Source organism: Macrosteles quadrilineatus, unplaced genomic scaffold (genome assembly GCF_028750875.1).
Source record: "Macrosteles quadrilineatus isolate MER2022 unplaced genomic scaffold, UCM_ALF_1.0 Scaffold_1__1_contigs__length_201487025, whole genome shotgun sequence".
Taxonomy (NCBI): domain Eukaryota; kingdom Metazoa; phylum Arthropoda; class Insecta; order Hemiptera; family Cicadellidae; genus Macrosteles; species Macrosteles quadrilineatus.
The window spans coordinates 73,250,516-73,264,178 of record NW_026542594.1 but is presented as its reverse complement, the minus strand read 5'-3'; the positions used below and the strand labels follow the sequence as shown (position 1 = coordinate 73,264,178).

Below are 13,663 nucleotides of genomic sequence, written 5' to 3'. Positions count from 1 at the left end.
GATAATAGAAAAGTGTTATTATAGAGAGAGCTGTATAGAAGGGTATCTTGTGTACATCGAACGGGGTGGCGGAATTGTACCCCCCTGGAATTGCACCCCCTGAAGGTTAGTGACGTCACGATGACGTCTCATTTTCTAGACCAAAACAGCATGTACGGGCTGGAATTGTACCCCCTCCCCACATTTCACCCAGGAGCTTGTCTATTGTGATTACCAAGTAAAATCAAAACAATAGTTATGTTGGGTATTAGAGGGGAATCACACGAAAGTGAACTGAACAAAGTTACCCGACACCTAATGAATTACTTGTTGTGAAAGGATATTCTAAGAAACTGCAAATTAAGGCCATTCCGAGTAACGTGCGAGAGGCCTAACAGACTTTTTCGTACGTTATTAATTAATATTTGCTGAACCTTCCCAAGTACTAACTGTTCATGGGTTAGCTTAAATTCACAAAGGTTAAAACTTTTACAAACTGTGAAATAATTTGTACCAGATACCTATAAGTAAATTTTACAACATGTATTTTGTCCACCTTTGCCAGTAATAGCTGTTCATAATTTGTTACCGAATGAACAATAATGCATATTATGTTTGAATGAACAAAAATGAAATACATTAACTTCTTTTCACGGTCATATTAAATTACGTTGAAAAGAGTGACGTGAACAAATGACCAATCCATTCTTATAGCATAGTTATTGTATACAAACTAGTTTAGCTTAGTTATTAGGCCTATGTGCAGTAATCAAAAGGTAAGTATTACAAATTTATATAACTAAGCCGAAATTCGCTGCTTGCGACTCCTCTTGAAAACAAAAGTTTTTTAGGATTTGCACTGCTTGTATCGATTAAAAAAATCAATCAGCTTGCGTTATAAAATTACTTAGAAGCTTTGTCCATGAGGGAATCAAGCTCAGCGTTAATTTCGTAAACGTTTATTATGGATTGCTTGGCCTTTTATTAAGTCAATAAAGAAGGCAACAGGTATATCCTGCGATCACAAACTAAGCAATAATGTAATCAGGTTGTTCATGGTTTAAAGAAAATTAATTATCAATAATAAAATATGCAGATGGCCCGAAGCGAAGTAAAGTGGCGAAGCCAGATTTTTGGATAATCTCTTCACAATTATAGTTCCTTAGCACAATCTCTATTTTCTGTACAGGTTTGAAAATCCAACATATGTCACTGTAGAAGGCATTCTCTACTACTTCATTTTCATAATACCAATAAAGTTTATCGAGTGGGTGGGGGGTACAATTCCAGCCCGTACACAAGCCAAGCTAGCTGTCCAAGAGGGGAATACAATTCCAGGGGGGTACTATTCCGGGCCGTACATCTCCTGCTCTTTTTAATATCTATAATCATCTGGTTCACTGATCACTTGTCCACATAAAATAAATTAGATTTCGTTCAAATCAAAGTGTACGGGGTGGAATTGTACCCCCCCCCCCTAGGCGTGACGTCAAAATGACGTCAACGATCGCCGGGGGGTAAAATTCCAGGGGGGTACAATTCCGGCGACCCCATCGAACCAAGGCCCCACTAAAAAACAGGCCATGCTGCAGCGCGGGCAGCGCAACCTACGTCACAGTGGTGCATAGTTGTACTAAAATATTACCATTGAAATCTGACAAACAACCAGCTTAATTATCAAAAACATAGGGGATATGGCAGTGAATCTATCAATGAATCTATCCACTAGTGTGACGTCATGGATCCTGCAGCATGGCTTGTTTTTCTAGTGGGGCCTTGGTCAAACACACAAGGACGTTCTCCCATAAGCTTGTCAACAATCTTTATCATGAGTAAGTATAGTTTATGTTACAATTCATTTATTTACATTTTCGTAAAACTGCCATAGCTACTTGACAGTCCATGAGACTAATGTTAAAAAACATTAAAATTTCATTTTAAGATCTTAATGAAATCGAATTGTCTCAGAACAGCGTGTTGTCCTATTCCGCCCGAGTTTTATTTCGCCCGTAACCTAATTAGTCCTAGTTCGCCCATGGTCCCAGATTAACCCTTATAATCATCAGCTCTACCTGCGTCAGGAGTCCTATTCCATCCACGGAGGACCCCACCCACCCCCAACTATGTAAAAGCCCTCCCCTACCCATCACCCGGTTATCCACCTTCGAATACACGGCTATTTAAGCTTAAAATATTTGTTTGACAAATCAAGCGATCCAATTTCCTTTATAGTATTAATGTAAAGTTTAAAGACAAAGATATCTGTAAAATATTTATAAAATTTACTGTCCATGTACTGTTAGTTACTGTATGTTTGTCTCCCTATCCAAAATGTGCAAATAAGCAATTTAATTATTTAAAATATTGCGCTTAACGTCAAACAGAAACATATGATAACACTGCAATCCAAGACATGGCAAAACAAAGGCCACTAGATATATAGTTGCTTCTTGTGTTAAATACCCAACTGGAAATTGTAAACAAACCACTGAGCCAATCGGCCTGCCAGTTGCGGGAGAAATTTTTGTTTACAAATATATATCTGTTTAAAATACACCTTTGTTCGCATTATAAATCTGTCATATTGGTGTTATTTCTTGTGTTTTGAACGAAATTTTTAGCGTCTTTTTAACGATGTTAGCATACGTTTTAAAAATAAACATCAGCATAAAAACTATCCTGAGTAAAAATTTTAAAATGCATGGAACTGTTAACAATAAATCTACCAATAAGCCATACAAATTTCAGAAAGATTGGCTCGGTGGTTTGTTTACAATTAAGTTTTAAACTTCAGTGTTAGTGCAGAGTTTCTTAAAAACCGGTACTTTTTATAATCTTTCAACTGTATAAAAATGTTTCTGGTAAACGGAATTTTTTAAATTGTTACCACGTAAAATTTATTTAAACCAGTTTATATTTAATTTTTGTCTCAACAAAATCGGATAATTAATCTCAAGAGATATTTAGGCTCAAACTCAAGCACATATTTATTTCCCCGACAGTAGTCCCGGCGCGCTAGTCGTCTGCTATGCTTGATGAGAATAGTGTAGATATAAAGTTAATGATATTAGTGTAAAGGAAAACAATGTAATTGAGGACTTGACAAACAAAGTACTTGGACAATGTGTAGGAGTAAATTTGTTTCCAAATAGTACATATTTCTCAGGATATGAAACAATATGGACAAAAATCATTTTTGTTTAGTACCTAATTAAAATTACGAGAGGTCGTCCAGTGGTCGAAACTCGACCAAAAATATGTAATGTACTCACTTATCTATTTTCACCCCACACTGTAAATAAAACATGTGATTGGAGTTTCCTCCATTTGTTTTGATTTTCTGTTTATATTTCGTTGTTATTTCGTAACCAGCATAGCAACGCATAAGATCCATGTCAATTTTTTCAAATTTTTAAACTCATTTTTTGTGCTTATCTTTGAGCCTATTTAAATTTATAAAGGGATTCTGCACACCTACAGGAAAATAGCTTTCCAACGGTATGCGTAGATTTTCCCTACGATTCACACGAGCTGAGAAAAAAGGTTTTAAAGAAACATGCTTGCCTATTAATATATAGACTAGAGGTCGTCCAGTGGTCGAAACTCGACCAAAATATTTAATGTACAGTCTTCTTTATTTTCATTCCACACTGTGAATAAAACATGTGATTGGGTTTCTTCCATTTGTTTTGATTTTCTGTTTATATTTCGTTGTTATTTCGTAACCAGCATGGCAACCCATTTGATCCATGTTAATTTTTTCAAAATTTAAATTCATTTTTTGTGCTTATTTTTGAGCCTATTTTAATTTATAATGGGATTCTGCACATCTACAGGAAAATATATTTCCCACAGTATGCGTAGATTTTTTCTGCGATACACACGAGCTGAGAAAAATGGTTTTAAAGAAACATGCTTGCCTATTAATATATAGATAGATAGATTGCTAAAAAATATTTCAATGTTAGAGTTCGCTACTACTGTAAAATAAGAAACGAAAGTCTTCACAAAAATAAAATCAGGCAACATCTCAATAAAACTGTAATTTTTCTGGGACAATAAATTGAGTGTAATTTTACAAATATATTTGGGAAGTTTAATTTAACTTGCAGAATTATCTTTAGTTTATCTTCGATGATATTGAAAGCTAATTAGTCCTTAAAAAGTTGTGCTAAACGGTTGAAAATTCTACATAGACAGAAATACACAACCTTTCATGATCTCAGTATAATTATTTAATAATTAATTTAATGACATGGTGCCAAAACCCACACGGAATAGAAATAAAAGGTATGCCTTTAAGGAAGATGATGATATCCATTCAAACCATGCAGAAGACAAGGATAATAATGTAAAACCACCAAAATGTCTTGTGGTTTCAAGTACTCAGATGGCTCCTTCTTGGAAGAAATGGAAGCAAAACTAGAGATGTAACGAATAGTACTTTTGGCCGAATACCGAATACCGAGTATTCGGTGAGGTCTTAGGCCGAAGCGCCGAATATTCGGCGACCGAATATTCTGCCCCAGTTGTAGTTCTTTTATGTTTAGGTTTAGCTATGCTATGACTCATAGACAAGTCAATGTGACTAATTGTCTCTGTGTTATACTGACTAGGAGGGGCATTGCACCATAATTTCACACAATCAATATCACAATCTTATTTATTTAAAACAATTGTTTTTTTTTCTTTTCCAAGTTTGTTTAGCTCTTCTACCCGACCGAATTTCATGATTGAGGTCTCAGTATGCGTTAACGAAATTTTAACTTAAGACGAACCTTCACCAGTTATAATTATATAATCCTATATATTTTAGTCTAAGAACCTTTAGTGAAATACCAGCTTTCATTCAAGCTATTAGTTAATCAAATCGGATGAGTTTCAAGCTAACGCAAGGTGAACAACCAACATAAAAATTATTTTCATAACGTATGATATGATTAAAAATCAATAGTTCAACCTATTGAATCAGTTTAACTTCTGAAAATTGATGTTGGTTCTTAAAATAATAAAAATATTGTCAAAATAATTTATTAAGGTATTATTTTTTGCACAAAGTATACTAATTATAACTAAATGAGTATTCGGTATTGGGCCGAATGTCAACTAGTATTCGGCCGAATACCGAATACTGAAAAATTGGCCGAATAGACCGAATACCGAATAGTAACCGAATATTCGTTACATCTCTAGAAGCAACAGTGGAACTGGTACTACACAACTTCTGGCCTTGATAGGAGATCAAATGCTGTACAGGTAGCATCATTTATGTCTAGTTTAGGCCCAGATGTTATAGATGTACAGTATATAACAGTTTTGGTTTCATTGATGATGAAGATATTGAATTGGATGAAGTTTTTCAACGATTTGATAAGTTTTTTGTTGGTAAATCTAATGAAGTATTTGAGCGATTTTTGTTCAACAAAATCACCCAAGAAACCCATCAAAGTTTTGAAGATTTTTTTACAAAATTGGTTAACCAAGCTAATTCTTGAAATTTTGAGCAGCTAAAAAACAGTTTGATTAGAGATAGAATAGTAATAGGCATATCAGATTCTAGCTTAAGGGAAAAGTTACTTTACTGATAACCTTACTCTAGATGATGCGATTAGTAAGTGTAGGGTACATGAACAAGCTAAGAAACAACTAGCAGAAATATCCTCCGACAGCCCTAAAAATGTTAATGTTGTAAAGAGGGATGATTCCTTTTCTAGGCCTACGTTACAAAATTCAGTCTTTGACTGTAAACGTTCTGGTTTACAACACTCTAGAGGCCAATGTCCTGCTTTTAATCGAACTTGCAATCAATGCTTGACTAAAGGTCATTTTGCTAAGATGTGTAAAACTCGAAAGAATCTCCCTAGTAAGAGTAAAAATACTGACGTTTTAGAGGTTGTAGAGAATGAAGATTCTGATTATCCGTTGCATGTTGATTGCATCTCTAACCCAGTCAAGAATCAAGATTGGACAGAACCCTTAAAATTGCCAAAACACAAAACTGTGCAGTTTAAATTAGATACTGGGGCTCAGTGCAATGTTATTTCCCAAGATTTGGCTCTAGCTTGTAATCTTAACATTGTACCTTCTGCTACTAAATGCCTTGTTTCTTTAACAACCAGAAAACGCCAGTTTTGGGTGAAGCCATTTGTCCAGTTGTAACCAAAAAGTCTCATAAAGACACTGTTTTGTTTGTAATAGTTCCAAATGGGCATCAATCAATATTAGGAAGAGTATCATGTGAAACACTAGGGTTCGTCAAACGGATTGCTGGTATAGTTGATCAGTCTATAAGTGGCTTATATGATGGAATAGGATGTTTAAAGTCATTTGAGTATGACATTGATCTTGTGGAAAATCCTAGTTTCAAAATACACCCACCCAGGCGAATACCTCATCCAATACGTGACGCAGTGAAAGCAGAACTTGACCAAATGGTAAAAGACAAGATTATTACTCCAGTAAGTGAGCCTACTCCTTGTGTGTCTCCTATGGTCATAGTCCAAGGACAAAATACGTCTTTGCATTGACCCAACTGATCTAAACAAAAATGTAAAGCGTAGACATTACCCATTGGCTACATTAGAGGACATCTCAGCTAGATTGAATGGTTCTACTTTATTCACCATCCTAGACTGTAAAAAAGGGTTCTGGCAGATAAAAGTTACGAAGAGAACATCCAAACTACTAACTTTTTCAACACCTTGGGGGCGCTACTCTTGTTTACGCATGCCCTTTGGTTTGGTATCGGCCCCTGAAGTGTTCCAGTATATTATGTCAGACTTGCTCAAAGGAATTAAGAATGTAGAGTGTTCAATGGATGATATACTCATTCACATTAACAATGAAAGAGACTTGCAAAAGATCACGAATGAAGTAATGACAAAGCTGAGTGAATCAGGACTTACACTTAACAAAGAAAAGTGTATATTTGCCAAACCGTTGGTGAAATTTCTTGGTCACATAGTTTCAGACCAAGGGTTACAAGCTGAACCTGACAAAGTAGTAGCCATTTCAAGAATGAAGGAACCCACATGTTTGTCTGAGCTTCAGAGATTTTTAGGTTGTATAACATACTTATCAAAGTTTGTACCAGATGTTTCGGTTGATACTCAACCTCTAAGAGTTCTCACTGAGAAAAATGTGGCCTGGTTCTGGGATACACCACAACGAGAAGCATTCAACAAGTTAAAGAAAAAACTACAAAGAACTCCCGTGCTTCGTTACTATGACCCTAACTCTCCTGTGACTCTATCTGTGGATTCAAGCAGTTATGCAGTAGGTGCTGTTATGTTACAATCTGGGCAGCCCGTAGCTTATAATGCCAAAGCATTGACTCAATCACAACAGAACTACAGTCAACTTGAAAAAGAGACATTCGCAATACTGACTGCTTGCAAAAGGTTTCATGAGTATGTATGGGGATGCAAGGAGTTGATTATTGAATCAGATCATAAGCCTTTAGAGGCTATCTTTAAGAAACCGTTGTCTGACGCTCCTCCCAGAATCCAAAGAATGTGTTTGGAAATATTACCATATCGACCAAGAGTTGTGTACAAGCGGGGTTGTGAGCTTCATCTGGCTGACACCTTGAGTAGAGATTGCTACAATGACAACCAAGATGATGAACCTCACAGCTTTGATATTCAGTTGATAATTCCTATGTCTTCTGATACAGTTTCTCGAACCAGAACTAGTGTTGGAAAATGCACAGAGCTTTCTAAATTGAAGGAAATGATCTTGAATGGATGGCCCGAAGAAAGAAGCACTGTTGACAAGGAATTAGTAAAATATTTCACTTTCCGAGAAGAACTAAGTTGCTATGATGGTCTTTTGTTTAAAGGAAGCCGTTTGATTATACCTGATGAAATGAAACTTGAAGTGTTACAGAATATTCACCGTCCTCACAAATGTGTTCAAAGTTCAATTAATACAGCACGTGACTATGTATATTGGATTAATATGGAAAAAGATATTGAACAATATGTAGCAAGGTGCAATGTATGCAGCAAATATCAACGAGATAAACCTCAAGATGTGATCCTTCAAGAAACAGTACCAGTGAGGCCATGGCAGTTCATCGGAGCTGATGTTTTTGAATGTGGAGGTAAAGACTTCTTAGTAGTTGCTGATAGTTACTCAGGATATTTTGAGTGTGAAAATCTTAGGAACAAAAGTAGCATCACTGTTATTACCAGTGTTGGGGAAGCTACTTTTAAAATGTAGCTAGCTACAACTACTGCTACATTTCTAAAAAAGTAGCTTAGCTACAGCTACAACTACAGCTCCGAAAAAGTAGCTAGCTACAACTACAGCTACAATGAAATGTAGCTACAGCTACAATTTTAGCTACTTTTCCAAAGACGTTACTTTTTATTCCTCGCACATTAGGTAAATGTAAAATCAATTGTAACTACATTTTTATCCAACAAACATTAAAAAAAATGTCAGTATTGTATCTACCTAGATACCTCTAGATTGCATTTAATTTGTTGGCATTATAAACCTAAAATTACAACAACAGAACCAAATAGTTGGGTGTCCCATCATATTTAGTACTTATTTTTAAATATTGCATTATTTTTAAGCATCTTATACGTAAATTTCATTAAGTTCAAAGGACATACAACAAAACTATATTTTAAAACTTATTTTATTTCTTTAATATAGATTCATTTATGGATGTCTTATATCAACAATTAAGACCAATAAAACTGTAAAACGATTATTTAAAAATACGTTTTTGTGTTACAGAGCCTAGCCTACCTTTGGAAATTGGAGTTATTACCTTTCTTTACTTTTAATGTTAAAAACGACATTGATATACGAGTAACTTTTAACCATAGTGATAAGTTACTTGTTCTATGAATAACACTTTTCAATGTCAAGAAATCGTCCTTTGTCATTATGCATAGGGCAAATTGTGCTTCAACCTAATTGGTACAGAAAACAGTATTCAGCAACTTAGCCTGAAATCGGATTTTGATTTAAACATGTAGAAATTTGTAAAGTAAAAATAACATGTAGGCTTTATTGGCTATCTAACAAGTTGGCTAGAGATTTTCATTCATTAACGGCCTTAGAAATTATGACAGGCTTGTTCTTGCAAGGACTAAACAGGTATATATTCCTAATAATTTAACTTGGAACTTGGTATTCGTCTTAAATCATAGCATAGCCTAGGAATAGTCCTATACAAGAGCTGTTAGCAGGAGTAAACAATGCTATTTTTTTCAATCTAAGTTTCATGTTATATGGAGACTTTTTCGTTACAATTATCATGTAGTCTAGGCATATCTTAAATCTCTTTAGGTAATTTCCTCTTTGTTAATTTAGTAAACCTTTGAAAAATCTTCGTAATCTAACCAAGGAAGGGCTTGTGATGTGATGATGAACCACAATCAACAGCTGAAGCTAGACCAGTTGTCTCATTATTTTAAGGTTTAGTGTTGGTTTCCATTAAAACCCAAGTTGAAACACTATCAATTTAATAAAGAAACTAAATTGATTACTAATTTCCCTGTCAATCACTTGCAAGCATTCAATAGCTTTCTCTTGTCACTGGTAACGTTTAAACGTCGTCTGCAACTAGCGATTTTATTTTATCTGACAGTAAGTAGTAAATTAAGGAAATGAGAGCCAAAAATGTGGATAACACCCATTTAATGGCCTCCATGTCCACACAACGTTGTAATAGGGAATGAAACGGCTGCAACCAGCTGTATGAAGCCAAGAAAGTAGGCCTAATTTTTTTTGAAAATCTCAGTTTGAAAGCGGTTGTTTCACGTAAGGTTGAGGTTATGATAAAAATCACTATCTCAAACAATGTTAATGTAGCGAGAAAAGTAGCTAAAATTCCGCTACAACTACTTTAAAAATGTAGCTAGCTACTGCTAAAGCTACAAAATCTTAAAAGTAGCGTAGCTACAGCTAACGCTACAAAAAAAGTAGCGCGCTACTGTAGCGTCGCTACTTGTAGCGCGCTACTTCCCAACACTGGTTATTACACACCTAAAAAAGTACTTTGCAACTCATGGTATTCCAGATGAACTAAGAACTGATGGAGGACCATGTTTTGCTTCTATGGAATTTAATAAATTCGTATCCGAATGGAAATTTAGTCATAGAATTTCATCTCCTCATTTTCCAAGATCCAACGGGCTAGCGGAGAGTTATGTCCAAGAAGGAAAAAAACTTGATTGTCAAGTGTCAAGAAGAACAGTCCGATATTTATCTTGCACTTCTTCATCACCGTAACACACCAAGAGGTAACCTAGGTTCCCCAGTTCAGCGGCTGATGAGTAGAAGGACAAAGACTCTACTTCCATCTACGACCAACCACCTTATTCCGATGGTCATAAAGAATGTTTCAAAACAGCTAGAAAATTTTAAAAGAAGAAAGAAGCTATACGGTGATATGGAGGAAGACAGAGCCTGATCAGTTTCAACTCGATGAACCAGTGCTTTTCAGATTCAAACCAAAGTGTTGGCTGAGAGCAAAGATTGTTCAAGTTGGTCCTGAACCTCGATCGTACAAAATCCAGACTGGTGATGGACGAGAATACCGAAGAAACTCATGGTTCCTAAGAAGAGACAAGTCATTCAGAATCTCCCATAATGTGAATAAAGGTCAATCGTCCAGGTCAGAATTATTTACAATGACTCAGCTCCTGTTGTAAGACGAGGGGAAAGGATTTGAAGAAAACCAAATAATTTTGACTTGTGAAGGAGGGATGACAGTAGTATTTAATATGGTAATTGTTCAACATATGTTTTGTGTTATTGTTTGATATTTTTTGATTGAGTTTTTGTTAAAATAGAAATACACAACCTTTCATGATCTCAGTATAATTATTTAATAATTAATTTAATGACAGACAATATATTTGAAAATTTCTTTAATATATACAATATTACAGTACAACAGTATAAAACATTAAAACACTGCACGCTAAATGTATAGACGACAGCCCGGCGGCGCAGCGGGCGTGGCGCGGAGCAGCGGCAATGGATCCCTTTTGTACCTTAGAAAACCGAACATGATAAAAATTTTTGGTGAATCGGATAGTTAAATTTGGCTATTTATCCACAAATTCCCGCTGACGAAATTTCTCTGACCAAAAAATAAAAATTTCCTCGCAATACAACTTTTTTATGTCTGAATCTGAAAAATTAAACTACATAAGTATTAAACATATTTATAACTAAAACTAATAATTTTATATTAACACCATCGTTTTCCTCATATCTACAAGTGTGCAAAATTTCAGAATTTTTTGTCAACTGTTAATGTTTTTAATGATCGTGTATTTGTCGCGGGGTTTTTAATGCGAACTGAGCTCGCGGGTCTTGGATTCAGGCTGTATGACGGACCAAGATGGCGGATTTGGCCACACTTTCAGTGCATTTGGTTAAACGCCGTGTCCTCTCTATTATTATCTATCTATCTATATATTAATAGGCAAGCATGTTTCTTTAAAACCTTTTTTCTCAGCTCGTGTGAATCGTAGGGAAAATCTACGCATACCGTTAGAAAGATATTTTCCTGTAGGTGTGCAGAATCCCTTTATAAATTAAAATAGGCTCAAAGATAAGCACAAAAAATTAGTTTAAAATTTTGAAAAAATTAACATGGATTTTATGGGTTGCTATGCTGGTTACGAAATAACAACGGAATATAAACAGAAAATCAAAACAAATGGAAGAAACTCAAATCACATGTTTTATTTACAGTGTGGGGAGAAAATAGAGAAGTCTGTACATTACATATTTTTGGTCGAGTTTCGACCACTGGACGACCACTAGTTATTATTATTATGTGCTCGCTGATTTATTTACTATTTGAGTTTGTGTAAACATAACCCCCAAGACGGATCATGTTAGTATGGTTGTATCTTAAATTTGTGTATTTATCGCTGTTTTGTGTCGCTATGACAGATCGTGTTATGTTTGTAACTTAAATTTGTGAATTTATCGTTGTTTTGTGTAGCTATAATTTGTTTATTTGTTGTTTTTTCTTTTAAATGCCTCCGACGCTACTACAACGAAACATAGACAGGAGGCGTAATCGTGATAATGACCGCAACTACAGAACAGTGACACGTAATAGGCTCAACTATTAGGTTAAAAATGCGCCCTAACACTACCCCAAAACAACTTTTCGTTCTCAATTGGCCCTCTATCAATGACCTGTGTTGCCTGTACAGCGAGGCATTTTGAGAAGCCGGCCGGAATGCTTTAGGTTTATCAATAACGAAGATAAACATGGTCTGAGTTACACACCGGTAATCTTTGAGTTGACTCTTTTAAATTCATTGTAAATATGACTGTTATTCGTTTTGAAATAACTTCTGTAATACTTTGCAATTGCTCGAATTCGAGCAACATGTACACTAGTTGAAAATTAATTATATAATACATTTGAGGTGCATGATTATTACTAAGCAACGGGGTAATTACAACTGTTCAAAAACGTATAGTCTTTGACCATAAAACATTATAGGCTACACTAATATTGAACTAAAAGTCTCGAGGAAAAACCAACGTTTTGTAGTTAATGGCGATGCGCTATCTGAATGGGTGTGTTTTCCACGATCCCATCATTAATTGCGACGTTCCGCGATCCCAGCGGATCCCAGTGACTAACACAACAATAATGGCCAACAGAGGCTTTGCATCCATGCGTTTTTTAATTGAAGTTTATTGTATAAATGTTCCAAATAGATTGCTCGTCCATAAGAAAAAGCTTGTTAGGTAAATTATAATAATGAAGTAATGTCCGAAGACGAATTGACTTTATTTACAACTTAATTAATCGAAGAAAAACTGAAAATGAAGATGATTTACAGGTAAAATTAAAAAGTTATACGTTATATAATGTTAACAAGAGTTCCAAATTAATTTTTTTTCGAAACATGTTTGTTTTATTAAGAATAATTAATTCTAAACGTGGTTTAGTATAAATACCCCCGCAGCAGCAAACCTGCAGAGTAAGCGAATTTCCATTTGCCTGATTGGATTTACAATTAAATATCTCCTTAAAAATATAAAATTATTCCCTATCTAAATAGCATTAGTTTAACGAGTACTAAGGTTTGCTGCAGGGAGGGTAAAAAGTGTTTTTTTTTGTGAAATGTTAATAGTTGTGTAAGAAATAAATGTTTTTTTCAATTTTGATCAAAATATGTCCATAAACAGTCAAACTACAACAGTTTATTTATTCTTCATATAAATAATTAACATGGGAATTTAAAAATATATATTTTTTTTATTTTCTCTGTAACAATTAGGCGCACGATGACACTTCAACATACTAAATTATTCACGTTTTAAGCTCTACAAAATGGTTTTTAAAGAAATTGATAATTTTTTAGTTTTTAGGGTCAAAAGTGAGAAAATCCCATTTTTAACCCATAAAACCCCCCATAAACCCCGGTTCACATATTCCGATCATGCTAATTCGCGAATTCGTTCGAATAAAAATGTAGGTTTACACGTTTATACAAAATTTTATCAAAATCGGATAATTTTTGCTCGAGTTATCGTGCTAACGGACACACACATAACACACCCACACACACACACACACACACACACGCTCAGAAACACACGCATACATCACTTCGAAACCCCCGTTTTGGGTTTAGGGGGATCCAAAACGGATATATCCACTCGAAACTCAAACTCG

At 35.0% G+C, this 13,663-nt stretch overlaps 1 protein-coding gene across 1 annotated transcript in view; it reads right to left on the bottom strand.

Moving 5' to 3' along the window:
- The window catches only part of LOC128983586 (phospholipase B1, membrane-associated-like), a 154,945-nt gene that overhangs the window by 82,974 nt on the left and 58,308 nt on the right, over positions 1-13,663 (bottom strand). The window lies entirely within an intron of this gene.